Genomic DNA, 16,513 nt, shown 5'->3' on the forward strand with positions numbered 1-16,513 from the left:
TTCTGAAGAAATTGGCAACAGAGAGGAAATGCAAAATGCTGTCAAAACACCGAGACATTTCAGTGGAGTACATTCAAAATCACATCCTGACCTTATCAGGTACAGTCATTTCCACTGTCACCTCTGTGAAACGTTAAAAACACAGTATTGAAGGATGTGTACTTCATAAAGTTGTGCTGGTGTTGAGAAAATGCCCTCTCTTACCTACCTGAGTCTTAACATTGAGGACAGAAAAACAGTATTTGAAGCAATAAAGTCAAATAGACCCCTACCAAAAAGGAGGTGAGGTGCTGTGGCTGAACACCCTAATGGATTTATTTATGTCCATTCATAAGATGTGGAGTCCGAAAACATCACAAAATACCACCTAACATTACCATCAGTCTTTGTGAGATTTCGTTTACAGTTAGTTTTGTAATGACTATTGTACCCTTATAAGTAACATTTTAAAACTCAAATGAAAAAAACAAAGATAGGTATTTCTGGGTACGGTTAATGTGAATATTATCCCTCATAGTAATGGTATGCTCTTTAGCAATGTAATGTTTATACTTGCAGGAACGGTGCGCTTTCAGATTGTATATTGCTTTGCATCGGTCCTTTTTGATGGGTGTTCATCTGAATATGTTATGGTGCTGCCTCATTGATTATTTTGATCAATGCCTTGAATAGGGTCACTCATATAGTATTCTGTAAGTGATTACCAGAGAGTTAATGTGCAAAGGGGTGAATGGCCTGAAGAGGCAGTGTGTGTATGTGATGATGATGATGATGATGATGATAATGGGGCAGATATAGAGGATGGGAACGTGAAGAAAGGAATCTGTCCATGTGAAAGAGTGGTGTCACAGTAAATGTCTGTGAGAAGTCTGATAGAGTAATGCATTGTAGTAAAGGAGACAGACAACAGGACATATTGTGTCAGACAGGCATGGGCATGATTCAATATACACACCCAGGGTGTAGAACCAGGGTCTAGAACCACCCTCTTATCCCGGGGCTAATGAGCCCAACTGACCAGAATCACCAGACCAGGGCATAGTCAATCACTCAGCGGACCAGAATGCTTTAAAAGAGACTCAATTGCACTCACAGAGAAGTGTGAAGGTTCAGATCCTATAAAATGAACAGATCTTTTGATTTCCTCTTATTCCTTTACATTTTTTTGATTACCCTTGTAGAGACTTGTCACCCTTGATGGTGTCAGATTGAGATGAACTGATTTGTCACTCACTATATCAATATATGGGTACTTACCTTGGAGTTTTTAGGCTGTTATGTAACTCAGGCTAATTGCTGAGTTCTGCTGGCTTCCGCTGTTTGTCTCTGTAGGGAGGAAATCATTGTAGTTCACAGTTAAATTGATGGTTTGGGCCCACTCAGGCTTTCATCTATGGAAGCTAACAGACAACGTGATATAGAGAATGTAATTCTGCTTACGATTCTGAATCCTGGGTTCTGTTGCACACTGTGGAGAGAGAGTAGTGTCTGTACAGGAGCACACTGCAGGAGCACATGTTGCGTGTCTCATTTTAACACAAAGCATTCTCATTCTGTTCATGTTTTACCCTCTCTTGGTATTTTTTCTTTCATTTCTTCTTATACTCTCCTACACACACACACACACACACACACACCTCTTTCTCTCTCTCTCTCTCTCTCTCTCTCTCTCTCTCTCTCTCTCTGTCTGTCTGCCTGTCTGTCTTTCTGTCTCTCTCTCTCTCTCTCTCTCTCTCTCTCTCTCTCTCAGACTTAATTGAATGCAGAGAACAAACACTTTGGAGACACAGCAGCAGTCTGAAAGCATCCAGTAAGAGACTTTTCATAAATGAGCGTAATCAGGGCCATATGGCAGGTTCTGAGAGTGTGAGCGGCCTGTCTGGGAAAAATACTGCCGCCTTCTCCCCATTCACATGCCACTGCATTATTAAGCTCTGCGTACCCCACCTTCATCCACTCTTTACCCCCCCATCCCACTACCCACATTCCTACCCCTACGTTTAACTTCAGTTTTCCTGTTCTGAAGTTTATGATTTAAACGTGCATATCACTACAACCTAAAATCAGGGGGAAACTTCAGCATCAAAGAGAAAAAAAAACATGGTTATTTCTCTCTGAAAATATTTTCTTGAGGCTAAATTAAAAAATGAATAATTTTTTTATCCTTCCTGTGAGATTATTTGTGAAAACATCCTAATACCCAAGAATCAAACATGTTTTTGCAATATAGGAACTGCAAAATTTGTGGCAAATAGACAATAATCAACAGTAATGGAAGACAAGAGTTTATTACATTCAAGGTCATTACAACTATTCACAGAGCCATAAATCTTTTTTTTTTTTTTTTGCAAAATCCTGTTACAGCTCTCTCTCTCACAACTTCTCAAATCTCTCCATTCAATACCACCAACAAATGTACTGTCTTTCTTTCTTTCTGATATTTCCAATTATGCTATTATCAGAATTCACAAATCACACCTCTTGCTATAATCAAATCCCAACTTTTGGACTCCAGTTCTTTTCTCCCCATTTTTTATTAAAGTTTTTTCCACAGCCATTGTTCTAGTGTCCTTGTTCTCACCTCATTACGGTGATTTTGTCATTTTACAGTTAGGGGCCCAAGTCCAATGTTTTCTCAAACAATTCAACCGACACGGTTTTACTGTTCTCTTTCTTAGGCCTTACACTACCAAGAAGAAAATAATACTGAAATGCGTGCTCACAAAATTGAAATAATAACAATCACAAACCAAAAAGCAATTTGTGACCTCATTAAAACCACCATTCCATTAGAAAGGCAATTTTCGCATAGAATTTTCTATTTAATCTCCTGTCATGAACTAAAGCACCCATTCAACTCAGGGTTCTGTAACAACTGCAAGAGACCTTCATTACAGTTTTCCATAGTGGATGTCTCTTTCACTCTGATGCAGAGGTCCTGTGTTTCGCAGACGCATCATCATTAGCGGTGTAGTTCTCCATTGCTCTGCATTGCATACGTTAAGGCCATACTGATGAATTAAAACATTTGAAAGCGTTTCTGAGAACATGCTGCTCTGAAATAGTGTCAGATACAAAGAGGGACTTTTGATATTATGTTTTCAACATCTCTCCAACTTGTGCTGCTTCTTCAATGTCTATCTTTACACATTACTTTTCTCACCTCTCTCTCATGAACTCCACTATTTTCCACCATCCTTCTTCATGCTGTTCACCACTCAATTCTCTCCCAGGCCTCTCCTCCTACTTTGGCACTACATCTTCTCTTATAATTTGAGTCCCACAATACATACCTGCCATGTTCCAGAAAAATAACCCAAGAAAATCAAATACGAGCATTCATGGTTTTATCAGGATTGGTCAAGTGTGCTAGAATGCCCTTTTAAAGGATTGCATGCGTAGATTGCAGTAAAAAGGTGTGGATTCTTAACGTCCTAAGCAGGAGTTGATGTTGAATTCAAATTGTAAGACATACAAATTGACTCTGGAGTCATGAGTGAATTTGTGAGTCTGACAATTTGGCGTCTGGTTTAGAGTGTTGTTTTTTTTCCTGTTTGTGTCTTTCTCAATTTCTCTGAAATTTTCAGTCTGTGTTTCAGTTTTTCCCCACAAATGTTTATAGTCCCTCTTAATGTTTTTTTTTCTGTTATGTGTGAAATTAGTTGATAAGTCATTGTGCATATTATGTTGTTGGTTCAGATTTGAGAGAGCGTCATCTTAATTAAATAGAGTTGGATTAGAGTTGAGAATTTAGGAGATGAACATTGTTAATGATATCTGATTTGTTAGTGAATGTTGATTACTTGCCAGTGTACAAAGACAAGCTGTCTATGGACAGTCCAGTTTGATAGCTATTTTGTTTTCTGAGGCCCAGATCTCTGATGAGTGGATAGTTCGTCATCCTTGTAAACAGAGTGAATGATGCACAGAGACTGCAGATGTCTAATTTCATAGATTAATTTATTGTTGCTCCATTTGAGATAAAGAATTCCAAGTCTGAAAGTGAGAAATTGGTCCATTAGTAGTGTATTTTGAGATTAGTTAGTGAATGAAGGTCTTTAGGTGTTTGAGCACATGGTGCATGATTAGTGGTAATTAATGAAGGCTTTGACTAATAGGTTGAGGAGCTCGGTGACTCTGTGTGACAGTATGAGTTTTTGTCTAGGCAAGGTTTTTTAAATGCGTGTGCTGAGGGAGAGCTCCGCAGTGCCAGAGAGGCAGTGACCTATGAGAGTAGTATAAATGAATCATAAATAGGAGACAGATAAACAAATAAACAGACTGCATACCCACTCAAGCAAGAAAACAGACGAGACAGCTTCTTGCTAGACAGAGACAGACAGACACACACACACACACACACACACACACACACACACCCATTATCTCTCCCTTTACTAGATAATCAATCACATCTCTATCAGTATAGGAAGGAGTGTAGTGCCGTTTTACTTGAATAAGATTGTGTGTGTTTATAAATTGCATGTAAGAAAGCATACATGCACATAAGCACAGACACACACAAACACACTCATGCACGCATGCACACACACACACACGCGCGCGCGCGCACACACACACACACACAAACACACTCATGCACGCATGCACACACACACACACACACATGCGCGTGCACGCGCACATGCACATACACACACACACACACACACACACACACACACACACAAACACACATACAAACATATTTTATTCGAAATTGTTGTTCTGTGTGAAGGAGGGAAGAATAGATTGGATCAGTTGTGAGGAAAAATCTCCTGCTGTTTGTTAAATTAGGTGGGAATTCTTTGCTCATTTTCTGCCAGATGGTTAATGTTGCCACTGTAGTTGGCATGCAACTCATGAATGAAGAGATGATGAACCCCTGATAGCCAAGAACACATTAACACAGACACGTATGTGATTATATACCCTACACCTAAAATACATGCAATGATGTTTAGGATAGTATGCATGTAATGTTGTCTGTGTTTTCTTAGATGCAAGACTATTATAGATGGTCTTGTATCAGCAGCAAGCATCCTTCCCTCTGTACACACATAACAGCATTTATTATCTGTGGGGCATGATGGATGAGAGTAGTGAGGGAGAGCAACTCCTGCAGCTTTATGAATTAAAGTCTTTTTGGCTGCCATGCAGGAGCACAAAGCTGGCAGTGAATCTGTCTCACACACACCCTTCCTTTCTGATGGCCTTACATGCACATTCACCCAAAGATCAGAATCAATCTCTCCTTGGTACTGAGACTTCGAAATCACATGTGCAAATAAGCACATCATCATTTATTTTGATTTTTTTTAAGGGATATGGGTCTGAAACAGAAGGATAGATTAGGAGAGAAAGAGACAGAGAGAGAGAGAGAGAGAGAGAGAGAGAGAAATAGATCATTTGTCATGTAATTAGTTCCATTCACAGTCATTCATGGTCAGAGGGACATGGGGTTGCTAACGGACCTTTGGTCCTTCCCTTCCAGTAACAGAAACCAGTCCTTCTGCTCATCATCACTGCTTTGTCACTCCTCTAGTGTCACACTGCCACAACCACATAGTATAGATATTTCCAGCTAAAAAGGTTTCAACCACTGGTTCCTTCCTGGCAGCTTCTTACATACCTTTGTTGCTTTCTATTAATGTTATTCAAGCCAACGTTTCCCTATATCACTGCTACATGAGCCCAGAAAAGACATCAGCTTGTCATCTGGTCTTCTCTCTCTTCCCCTTTCCCCACTCTGCATCTGACTGTGATTGGCAGGTGGCTGTGTGGCTCTGAGTGTGAGGTTCTGTCAGGCTGAACAGTGTCTATGTGTGGATTAAATAAAAGCACCCTAGGCACAGGAGGGGATTAATATGAATCAAGACAAGCATTCGGCCTGTCACAAACATCAGCCGTCCCAAGCTTTGGGCTCACTAACAGGCCCCGAGAGAAAAAGAGAGAGAGAGAGAGATAGAGAAAGAGACAGAGAGAGAGAGAGAGAGAGAGAGAGAGAGTTTTATTGGAAGGGATTGGAAAAAAAAGAGAGAAGCTTGACTTGGCTTTAAAAGAAATTTACTCTATAGTCAAAGGAAAGGCATAAAGGAGAAACAAATAAATAAAAGAGATGAGAGTCAGAGAAAGAAGGAGAGAGAGAGAGCGAGAGAATATTTCTAAGTAGGAGAGAGTAATTTGCTTTGGAGCCCAGAGCCTAGCTCATTTTCAGAAGGTTAAAAACAGCATCCTTCCCTCAGACACAAGACACAAAACAATTCATTATCCCTGTCAAGTTCATGTTACATGCACAGCGCACTCTATTTAAATGCAAAGTGAATTAAAAAGAAATAATGTGAAAAGGAGATCAAATAGGGTAGACAAGGACAGCAGAGAGAAAAAGACTCACAAGCACACAGGACAGAAATCCTGTTCCCACTATTGTTTTTGAGCTTTGTAGGTGAGAAGCCAAGGGAGGAAAGGTTGGTTTTCATGATTTGAAGCACAGTCAGTACAGACCCACCACTGGGTAGTTCTTCATATCTGCCAACCTCTTCAAATACATACACAAACAACAACTCTGTTTGGAGCTGGACAGGAACCCAGAGTTGGCCCAGTGCACATATCAGGTGTGTTTTGAACAGGTCTTGAGAGCAACTAACTGGAGAAAGTCTTGGTTTGATTAAAAGTGGAGCTGTGCCCTGTTGCCAGCCCTTGTATTGACATTCACAAGCAACACAGCAAACAGACTACCCCAGAAAACAACCACTGAAAAAAAAAGCATAAACATCGCAATGTGGATAATTTGATTTTTATTTATTTATTTATTTTTGCCGTTTCCTCTCCCAAGCTGCAGTTGTGCCTTTTTTAGCCCCTTCCCCCCACATTTCCTTTCAGTCTGGGTATTTTGTGGCAGGTTGAGCATATACGTAGAGATAGAAAGATTTGTGGCTGTTTGCGTTGTGGCTTGCTGGAAAATAACACTAAATGATGTCTGGTTGTTGCGTTGAAGCTCCGGGGAAGCGCCAGGTGTAAACGGAAGTGCCAGTCTCCTTTTCTTCAACAGCACCTCAACTGTAACACGATGCAAATGTCAATATGATCACTGACCTTAAGCAACCACAAATTTTCCCACAGGGAACCTCTTTACTCTTGGAACACCCTTTTCCAGCTGAGTTGAAAAGGATTTGTTCTCATATGATGAAGAAACATCCAACAGAAGGAGAAAACAGTTGGATTCCAAATTGCGGGTATCAAAGGGAGGAAGTGGTGCGGGCCCCATTTCCATTCCACCCACCTGTGGAGACTACTTTTATTTACTTTTCACCTCAATGTTCACTTTGAGGATTATAGTCTGCCCTCATCAGTGTAGTTTAACATTGTGCCAGAAGAATAAGGGCTCTCTAAATGCAGTTTAAATGTGTTTTTATCTCTGAAGCACTGCTGCAGTAATGTTTTATTTCTGTAACAAATGGTACTGTTGACGTGGCCACACGCCACCTGTTACTGCGGCCAATTTTGCCAGTAGAGAGAGTGGTCAGCACTGCAGAATGAGTCATCTATTTCAAACTCTACCTTTGATTCTCATCTATCTATCTATCTATCTATCTATCTATCTATCTATCTATCTATCTAGTGGCTCAGTTTTTTTCTTTAATGGATTTAAGAGATTTTCAGGGCTGCTGGTAAATAAAACTTTTGACCTCACAGAGGATGTGAAGTGTATATTTAATCAAGCATTGATTTCTTGCCCTCCATGCTTGGTTGGTCTGGAGGTACTAAAGGAACTCTGTCAAACGCTCTGATTCACAAGTCAAACTCCTCCCTGACCAAATGGAAATCTTAGCCAAAAAGCAAAACAGTATCATAGACCTGCAGCTACTGTTATCTTCTCCATGAATATGTTCTTCTTTGCTACTTTTCTTTCTTATATGAAGATTCATAGATAATGAAGATGTAACCAGGAGGTAAGAGACCTGGTAGGAGGTTCAGCTCCTAAAAGAGTGGTCACCTTTCTCCTGTGTGAAAACTCTAATTTTTTTTTCCACTGTGAGATTAGCAGTTAAGCAATGGACTGCAGAGATCTCCATACTGGTGCTGCCGTCAGATTCATATTCTACATTCAATACTGCATTCTAGCATTTGAATAAAAAGCAAACAGGTATTTCTTTGCTGGAAGTGTCAGTGTCAAAAATTAAATATATAAAGTCAAGGCTGGGCTTGAACATATGTAAATTGAATGTTCTTTCCTGCTGCATTGGACATTTTGAATGATTGCAGTAGGTCACAGAATTTCACCCCTTACACAAAAGATTTACCAAGAGCGAAAATTTGTGCTGTTTCAAAGTTGAAAACACGACTGATCATCCTTAACTCACTACAGAGACCTTATAAACTCTTGAATAAGGAGGTTTGTGGTATCATATTTGCAAAAGATGAGATGTTTAAGGATTCTGTCTTGTAACTCTGTGGAACTTGTGTAGTCAGATGCCTTCTATTCCTACTAAGAAGTAGGTTTTATTTTATGAATATTTTGTTCAACAATATAAACAGCAATCATCATCATCATCATCATCATCATCACGATTGTCATCATCATCTCAGAAGTAATGAAAAAGGGGAGAAAGAGTCCATTTAAGATACATCTTTCTACAGGTCTCTTTATGGAGGAAGGCCTGAGACATGGAAATTACAGACTGTTTTGACCTGACAGAGCTAAGTATCCTAGGACAAGAGCTTGAGATGGACTTCATTCTGAAAGAACGGAGAGTGGAGACAGAGGGGAGAGAAAAGAGAGAAATATTAAAGAGAGAAAAATAATCAAAAGCCTCACAGAAATTAAAATAGAGAGAAATGCTTGATTTTATCTGGGTGATGTCAGGACATGTTTTGAGACGAATGCCATTGGCCTGTCAGTTGGATTTGTGGTGTGTGTGTGTGTGTGATGTTGTTGCATGAAGTGTCGTCTTGATTCAGCTGTGTGGTAAGTAGTTAAAAGCAGAGAAAAGCAGTAGTTGCTAGGCATTAGCTACCAGCAAACAGAGTGGCCTTTGACCTCTGACTGCCACAGTGGCTCTGCCTAACCCTCCCACACTTTAGCCCAAAGGACTTGTGAAAAATTCAGTGTTCTCATAGACTGGGAGTCCTTTGAATTTCTAATCCACCCCTCAGCCCTTGGGCTGAGAAATAATTGGCTTGATTTTAGACGGAAGGGATCATACCCACCTCCCACTGAAAGCCGTAGAGTTATAGCTTCTCTGCCCCGAGTTCTCAAGAGCAGTGTGACCTTGACATCTTCCATGACCGCCCGGTTTCATCCTGTTGTTGCAAATCTCAACAAAAAAGGAACATTGTCATGCTTCTACGTTTATCTTTCCACTCCTCTATTTTTGCACCTGGAAACAGCGTCAACCAATTGGAGAAAAGCCATAATGCACAATGACATTAGTGTTATGAACGTCACTGCATCTCCGCTGGTTCTGGCAGCTATTCTTTATTGCATTATGATAGGCTGGTGGAGTGAAAGGCAGTGAGATTTATACTAATTATTAAAAAAAAAAAAAAAAAAGCTCGTCTGTACATGTGTCGATCTCTGCTGCCACAATGGAACATGCAGATGCGGCGTGAAGGGGAGAAGACAATCAAAGGATTCAAATAGACGGACTGCATTTGTTATGTTTTTTAAACGCATAAATCACATCTGGAAACAGTCAATACAGATTCTAAAAACTGTTTATCAAAATTTGACAAAAAAAAAACCCCTCTGGACCAAATTTAGTGGAAACAGAAAAGTTAAGCAGTGATACCAATCCATCATCCATACAACAAAAGGTAAATGATAACGGGGTATTTTAACGGGGAACTGCATTTCCTTTCAGACGTTCAACATGGCTCTGAAGAAAGAGGCAAATAACCTTATGTTGTCAGATACATTCACACCGAGGTATAATAACTACACCATATTACACACAACTACAACAGCCGCACGCAGAATCAGTCAGAGCGCTGAGACAGTATTACCACCTCATTAGCATTACTGTCCATAAGGTCTCTCCTTTAGAATTTAGAATCCAGAAAGAATTCCTCTCTCAAACAGGTCTGAGCCAATAAAAAGAGGATACTTAAATTACAAAGTGTATTTCATTTAGCAGATGGTATGGGAGCTTCACTTTAAAACAGAGCTAAGGAAATTCCAGCATGGATGTGTGTACACACACACACACACACACACACACACACACACACACACAATTTTTCATTTTTTATTTATCCACATTTCCAATCACTCTTTATCTTTATACATAACTACATTAATGTGGCAATCTGCAAAGCATTTGAATTATTGGTGGGCAATTGTTTTGCCTATGATCAGATGTGGTCTGGGAAATGCCATATGCATGAAGCCTAAACTGCACAGCTTTCTGATTTTGCTGGTTTTGTCAGTCGGGGGCACTGGGCTGGTGTACTGGTAAATTAATCTGAGTGCCATAGCAGGAGGCAGGAGATCAGGCCCCTGTATTACCCCCCTGCATTAATCATACAGGTCTATGAACTGCACATGAGAACAGAGGCATCTGCCTGTTTTGGTGAATATATGCACTTCAGTGAATGTCTTCTAACATCTGGACTCATGCATGATGGATACTTAAAATTGTACACGGAAGTGGCATTTTAAATAGAGTGAAAAAAATGGTATTTCCAGACATCTTTCTATACATTCTTTACATCATTCTGTGCATTCTCTTTTGTCTTTATGTACACTGTTTTTTACGTGCCAGTGTTAAGTATGGTTGGTGTCAGCCCCTCTCACTTCACAAGTCAAAAATCAGATGTGACCATGGAAAGTCTTGACAGCCCCCCCCCCCCCCTTTTCTTTTTGCCCAGGTTTGGTGCCTGTGGACCCTGCCAGACTATGAACTGCTCTCCCAGGCTCTGACCTCATATAGCAAGTCTGTATTTCTCAGTAAGAAGGGAAGACAGTTCACTGCCTTACACCCTCCTCCCTTACGACCTCTGCTCTCTAATGACTTGACTCACACTGATGACTTCCTCACTTCTCTGCTCCTTTCTTCAATAAAACCACATTGAGGTATCACTCTCTAATCTTTACCCAAGAGTTCCTTCACACTATTTCTCTAAGCATTCCCTAATCCCTGTCAGAGCATTCATGTTCTAGGCAGGAGGAAGACAAACTGTATCTGCCAAAATGTAGTGTTCATGTGAAACTATCACATGAAACAAACTACCTAACAGTGCAAGCAAAAGTCAGTTTCAGGTCCAATCATAGGTGGGGGAGGTGGTTCTTGTTTGGCATGCAATGTGATTCCTCCAATCTGTCAAACAGTCTCTCGAGATGCTGCATCTGCGTACGTGTGACAGGTGTGGATGGTATACAGCACCTGTGCACAGCTGAAATGGAGGTGAGAAGGAGTGTGTCTTAAATGTGACAAAGGGTATCATCTCGCTGTGAATCCACATTCTCATGTGCTTACAGATTGATTTTTTTTTCCCTACTTCATTAAATTCTCTTAAAAAAACTTAACACATTAGTATTGCCCTGTGTCTGTATTCCACTGAACATTATTACCATATACTAGGAGGAGGCCGTTTCATAAGACACCATTAAATGCGTCATCAGGCAGAGCCGTGAGAAGGTTCAAACTTTGACAGTGTCTGTTGAGTCTTAATCGTATCTCTAGGCAAAGCTCCACATGGGCTGTAATAATCAGGTGTCAGGTAACAGGGCCTGTAATTATCTCCATGGAGATCAGACACTTTGTCGTCTGTGTGTGTGTGAGAAAGAGACAGAGGCTGGGAGTGGGAGGGAGTACACCCCAGTCATGACCAAATGCTTTTCCTCTACTGACTCCTTTGCAATCAGGTGACTTTTCCAGTCTCTCTGGCTGGTTGGAGCCTGGGGCTTTGGGTCACAGGGAGGTGTGTAGTAATAAAGGGGTTAGTGTCTTAGAATTGGCCTGAATGTATAGATAAACCCAGCAAAAACCCGTATAATCCCGCAAAAACCTGCATAATCCCTTCTCTGAACCAACGGAGGGAAAGAAACAGAGGCAGTACGGCTGAGGGAAGTGCTGCTTTGAGGAGTAGGTGACGAACTTAGCTTAGTTACAGATCCAGTCCAACCATGCTCCAGCTGTTGACAGAAATGCTATCTGACACACAGAAAAAAACTATTGATTTTTTTTTTCTTTTTTTTACACAAGGGGGACCACTTTGTGTGGCACTTGGCAAAAATAGCGTGGCTTTTTGTCAGATAAGTATGAGGAAAAACAATTTGTCCAATCTGTGTGTTTGCATTTGCGCTTGAGCTGTCTCTCCAGCTGATCTAAGCCCCCATGCTGCGATGCTATATGAATGAATCTTTGAAGCAAAGAGCACATCAGCTATAAGACATACACATGTGACAGAAAGCATTTGAAGCAGAGGACACATCTGCTATAAGACATACACACGTGACAGAAAGCAGTCAGTGTCAAGTCAGGAATTTGCCAGCTATAACTCAGATTCTGAAATATGAGGGATGATGAAAAACTCACAAGCACATGCTGCCCTAAAGCCCATTCCTCGTCTCTCTCTCAAACACACACTCACACACACACACACACACACAACTGGGTCTTCACAGCATTTATAGATTAAAGTGAATATCTGCCAGTTCCCTCAGCATAATTATGTTCAGATCAATTCAATGTGGCCTTTCCCTGCCTCCGAGCCATTAGGTCTGTAATGAGAGAGGCAGAGGAATTACACCAGGACATAAATGTACATAATGAACTGTGTTCTGGGCCACAGACACTGACAAAACCACAGGTGTGTGGAGGGTGCAACAAAACACATGTCTGTAACCACATAAAAGACAGGACAAGGAACGAAAGAGTTCAGTGAGAGAAAGAAATGATTTTCACCAATCTATCTAGTGGAATACACAAAGCAGCAGACACAGAAGGATAGAGCAGACTCAACATACAGTGTTTTCCTGTTTGACTTGTAGACCTGCCTGTCAGAACCGTAGATGAGGTCCTTAACATCAGCAGTGTGCATTTGGACCTTAATGTACACATATACAACACATGTAAAATTCCTTACAAAAAGATTACAGTAAAATGTAAAATTACTTACATAAAGATTATAGTGCACAGTACAACACAACTGTGAAGTGTGAATGTGTAACACTGGACCAGTTATAGGTTGTAAAATGGTATTAGCATTGGAATCATTACAAGTATAATAGCACATATATATAATCTGAAAAGGTGCATATTCATATATATTTTTTAATACTGTATGAATTCCAGAGCCATTCATTTTGCGATGGTAATAATGGCAGTGAATATTGCCCATGTATCACTGACACTGTCAATGTTAAAAACACATTTTTATGCTAGAATTAACCAAACTGCCAACCAAAACATTTATGGGTTTTTATAATTGCGTCTGTGTGTAAGGCCTTTGGAATTTTATGTCTGCATTTTTCCCTGGGACTGATGCCATTTCCATATAAAGGTCTTATGGATCGTGGAAGCGCCGTGGATAATGTGGATAATTGCAGGTTATTAGAGGACTGCCGCGCAGGGGAGGCTGTTATTTTAGTCCTGGACTGTTTGAGGTGAAGATGCGCTGCATTAGACATAAGTGCAGGTAAAGCTTGGGACACACTACATTAGTCAGGAGACAGCCCTGTCTCAGACTGCACCCGAAACGAGAAAAGTTGTTGTCAGCACTGGTCACCCTCTGCTGGACACCATCTTGAAGCAGAGAGAGATAGAAAGAGAGAGTGAGTGAGTGAGAGTGAGAGAGAGAGAGAGAGAGAGAGAGAGAGAGAGAGAGAGAGAGAGAGATTTTGGCCACTCTGGTTCAATCTGGCCCGTGTTTTGTTCCACATCATCATAATTGCCCTTGGCTGCTGTGAATGATTTTAGGGTCTTGGTAAAAGCCACAGCCAAATAACCAAAACATGGTCTGATGCAGCATATTCAACAAACTCACATTGTCACAGCGTCTATAAGCACATAATTTGCCATAGGCCATGAATTAACCACAGTACTTTTGGTTGGCTTCATGCAGACACCTGTGGTGTCTCTTTAGCCTTAGGCTAAAGAGACACCACAGGTGTCTGCATGAAGCCAACCAAAAGTACTGTGGTTAATTCATGGCCTATGGCAAATTAACACATTAATATTGACACGACATAGAATACCCTCATATTCACCATTCAGACGTTCGACCCATTTCCAGACTGCTCAAACTGTTGGAGAATGTCATGCCGGCTTTGCCTAATCTCCTTTACTCTTTATCCAACCTGATGAGGATATGTGGCAGCGTATGTTTTTGGCTTACGAGTATCATATCTGTAGAGTGGCATTAAGAGTGTTGTAATCTTTACCATAAATCAGTACACATTACTGCTGTTTACCACTATCTCTTTAGTACGATGATGGATAACACACTGTTTTCAGGATGAGTCAGTCTCTAGGAGATTTCTCTCATTTGCTAACTAGTAGCGTCAGCAATTTTCCTCTGTATTGTTGTATTTTAAAGCTGATGACAGTGCTATAAAATCTAACGTGCGGAATAAATATATTGTATATACCATAATCACATCAGAACACCGGTTAACTGTAGCTCTATAACGTGATAATCTTTCGTTTTTCTTTTTTTTTTTAAAACCAAATACCATTAAGAAGGAAAAAAAACGCTATGTTTTGTATGTGTATGTGTGTGCTTGCCTATATTTACACTCTTTACATGCTCTATATTTACACCCATTAAACATTCTAGCAAGTGAAACACATTTATGTAGATTTCAAAGAACAGAATCATTTTTCAGTCTGAGCATCTGCAACCTGACAGATTTATGATGCACTATAGCTATGTTTACTATGTGAGCAAATCTGATAGCAAAAGTAATACGTCAATCATTTCCCCACTCTCCCCTGAATAAAGAGAGTGACAGTTTCTCTTATTTCAGTGGTGCTCTGACAGGCCTCACCATCACACGCACCCTCATATCCCAACACACACCTCCCACACACACACACGCACACATACACACACACACACATACACACACACAAACGCACACAAAGGCATAAAGACTATCCAGGATATATACATTTAACATTTATAGAGCTAAATACAAAAACACTGTAGTACAGAACAATTATGTAAAAAAAAGAAAAAAAAAAAAGAACATCTGATAAATAATTTCCAAAATGACCAGTAGAAATGTGTTGGTCTGTAAAGGAAGGAATTGGGCTTATTGCCCCAGAAAACAGTCTGTATAAGATCCGTACACCTGTTGTGATGATGCTCCTTGGACAAGGACACAGTGAACACTGGAAGGAAGTAGCTTTGCTGTGTCAACAGGGACCATGAAGCATGTTCCAAATGTCCAAATCCGCTCTCTAATACTAGTCCTGTTCCCACCCCCCACCCAACCCCGATACAGCACACCAGCACTGATGTCAATCAAAGACAGGGTGACATGGTTACCAAAAAAACCATCAGAACATTCAAGCAGTACAATACACAACATTTTTTCATTTTGTTCTATGACAAGGCAAATCAGTTAACACATTGGTCAGGCATGGAATATGTTACTGTGATATCTTCAAGGATCACAGCTGAAAATACACAGTCTGCTGGCCGGGTAGAGAGTACAGTCAGGAAAACACAGCAGAGGTGACGGAGTAGTGGAGGTGAGGAAGCAGGGAAAGGAAGGTGCGGTATGATAGGACTTCACAACGGAAATAAAAGGTATGGAGAAGATATGGTAAGATACGGAAAAAAAATATCATAAAAGTCTGGGGTGTCAAACTTAACATGTTCACTTCTGTAATTCAAATAAAGGAATTTTAAATACTGTTAACACGTTGGTTTGGGAAACATTCCCCAGAAGGCTTTTAATGTCAGTATGTCAGTAAGGTATTGTTCCAAACTATACCAACAATTGGTAGTGTAGTGTCTTTGCTTGTAGTTTCTGGTAATTGTTGTCTTAGAGTTCACTCCTGTTAGATAGAGTGAGCCAGTAATGCATCACGTCAGCTTGGGTTGAAACAGCACTAAGAAAGACTTGGTAAATGGAAAGTTTTGATAAAACAAAAACAATTTGGTCCTATTTTTGTACAGGATTTAGTTTTCACTGTAGTGCATAAAATTCAATGTACCATACATGCACAACATAAAGTTGATTATGCTAGAAAGACCAGACCTGATGGGCCATGACAAGCTACTTGGTTTGAATGTAAGCAAGTGGACAACCTAAAAAAACAAACAAAAAACCCCCCCCACAAACACCCCCTCCCCAAAAAAAACCCCTAAAAACAAATGTCTGAGGGAAATTACTTTGCTTTTTTCTTTTCCCTTTTAGGTAAAATAGATGACTCCTACAATCTGATGTAGAGTTTACAGGATATACAGGGTTGCATCTTTAATTAAGGCTAGATTTGGCTGAAGTCTTAATTGTAATTAATCACAGCAAATTATGGAGTTAACGTGACACATTTTTTAT

This window comes from Chanos chanos, chromosome 2, assembly GCF_902362185.1.
Source record: "Chanos chanos chromosome 2, fChaCha1.1, whole genome shotgun sequence".
NCBI lineage: Eukaryota > Metazoa > Chordata > Actinopteri > Gonorynchiformes > Chanidae > Chanos > Chanos chanos.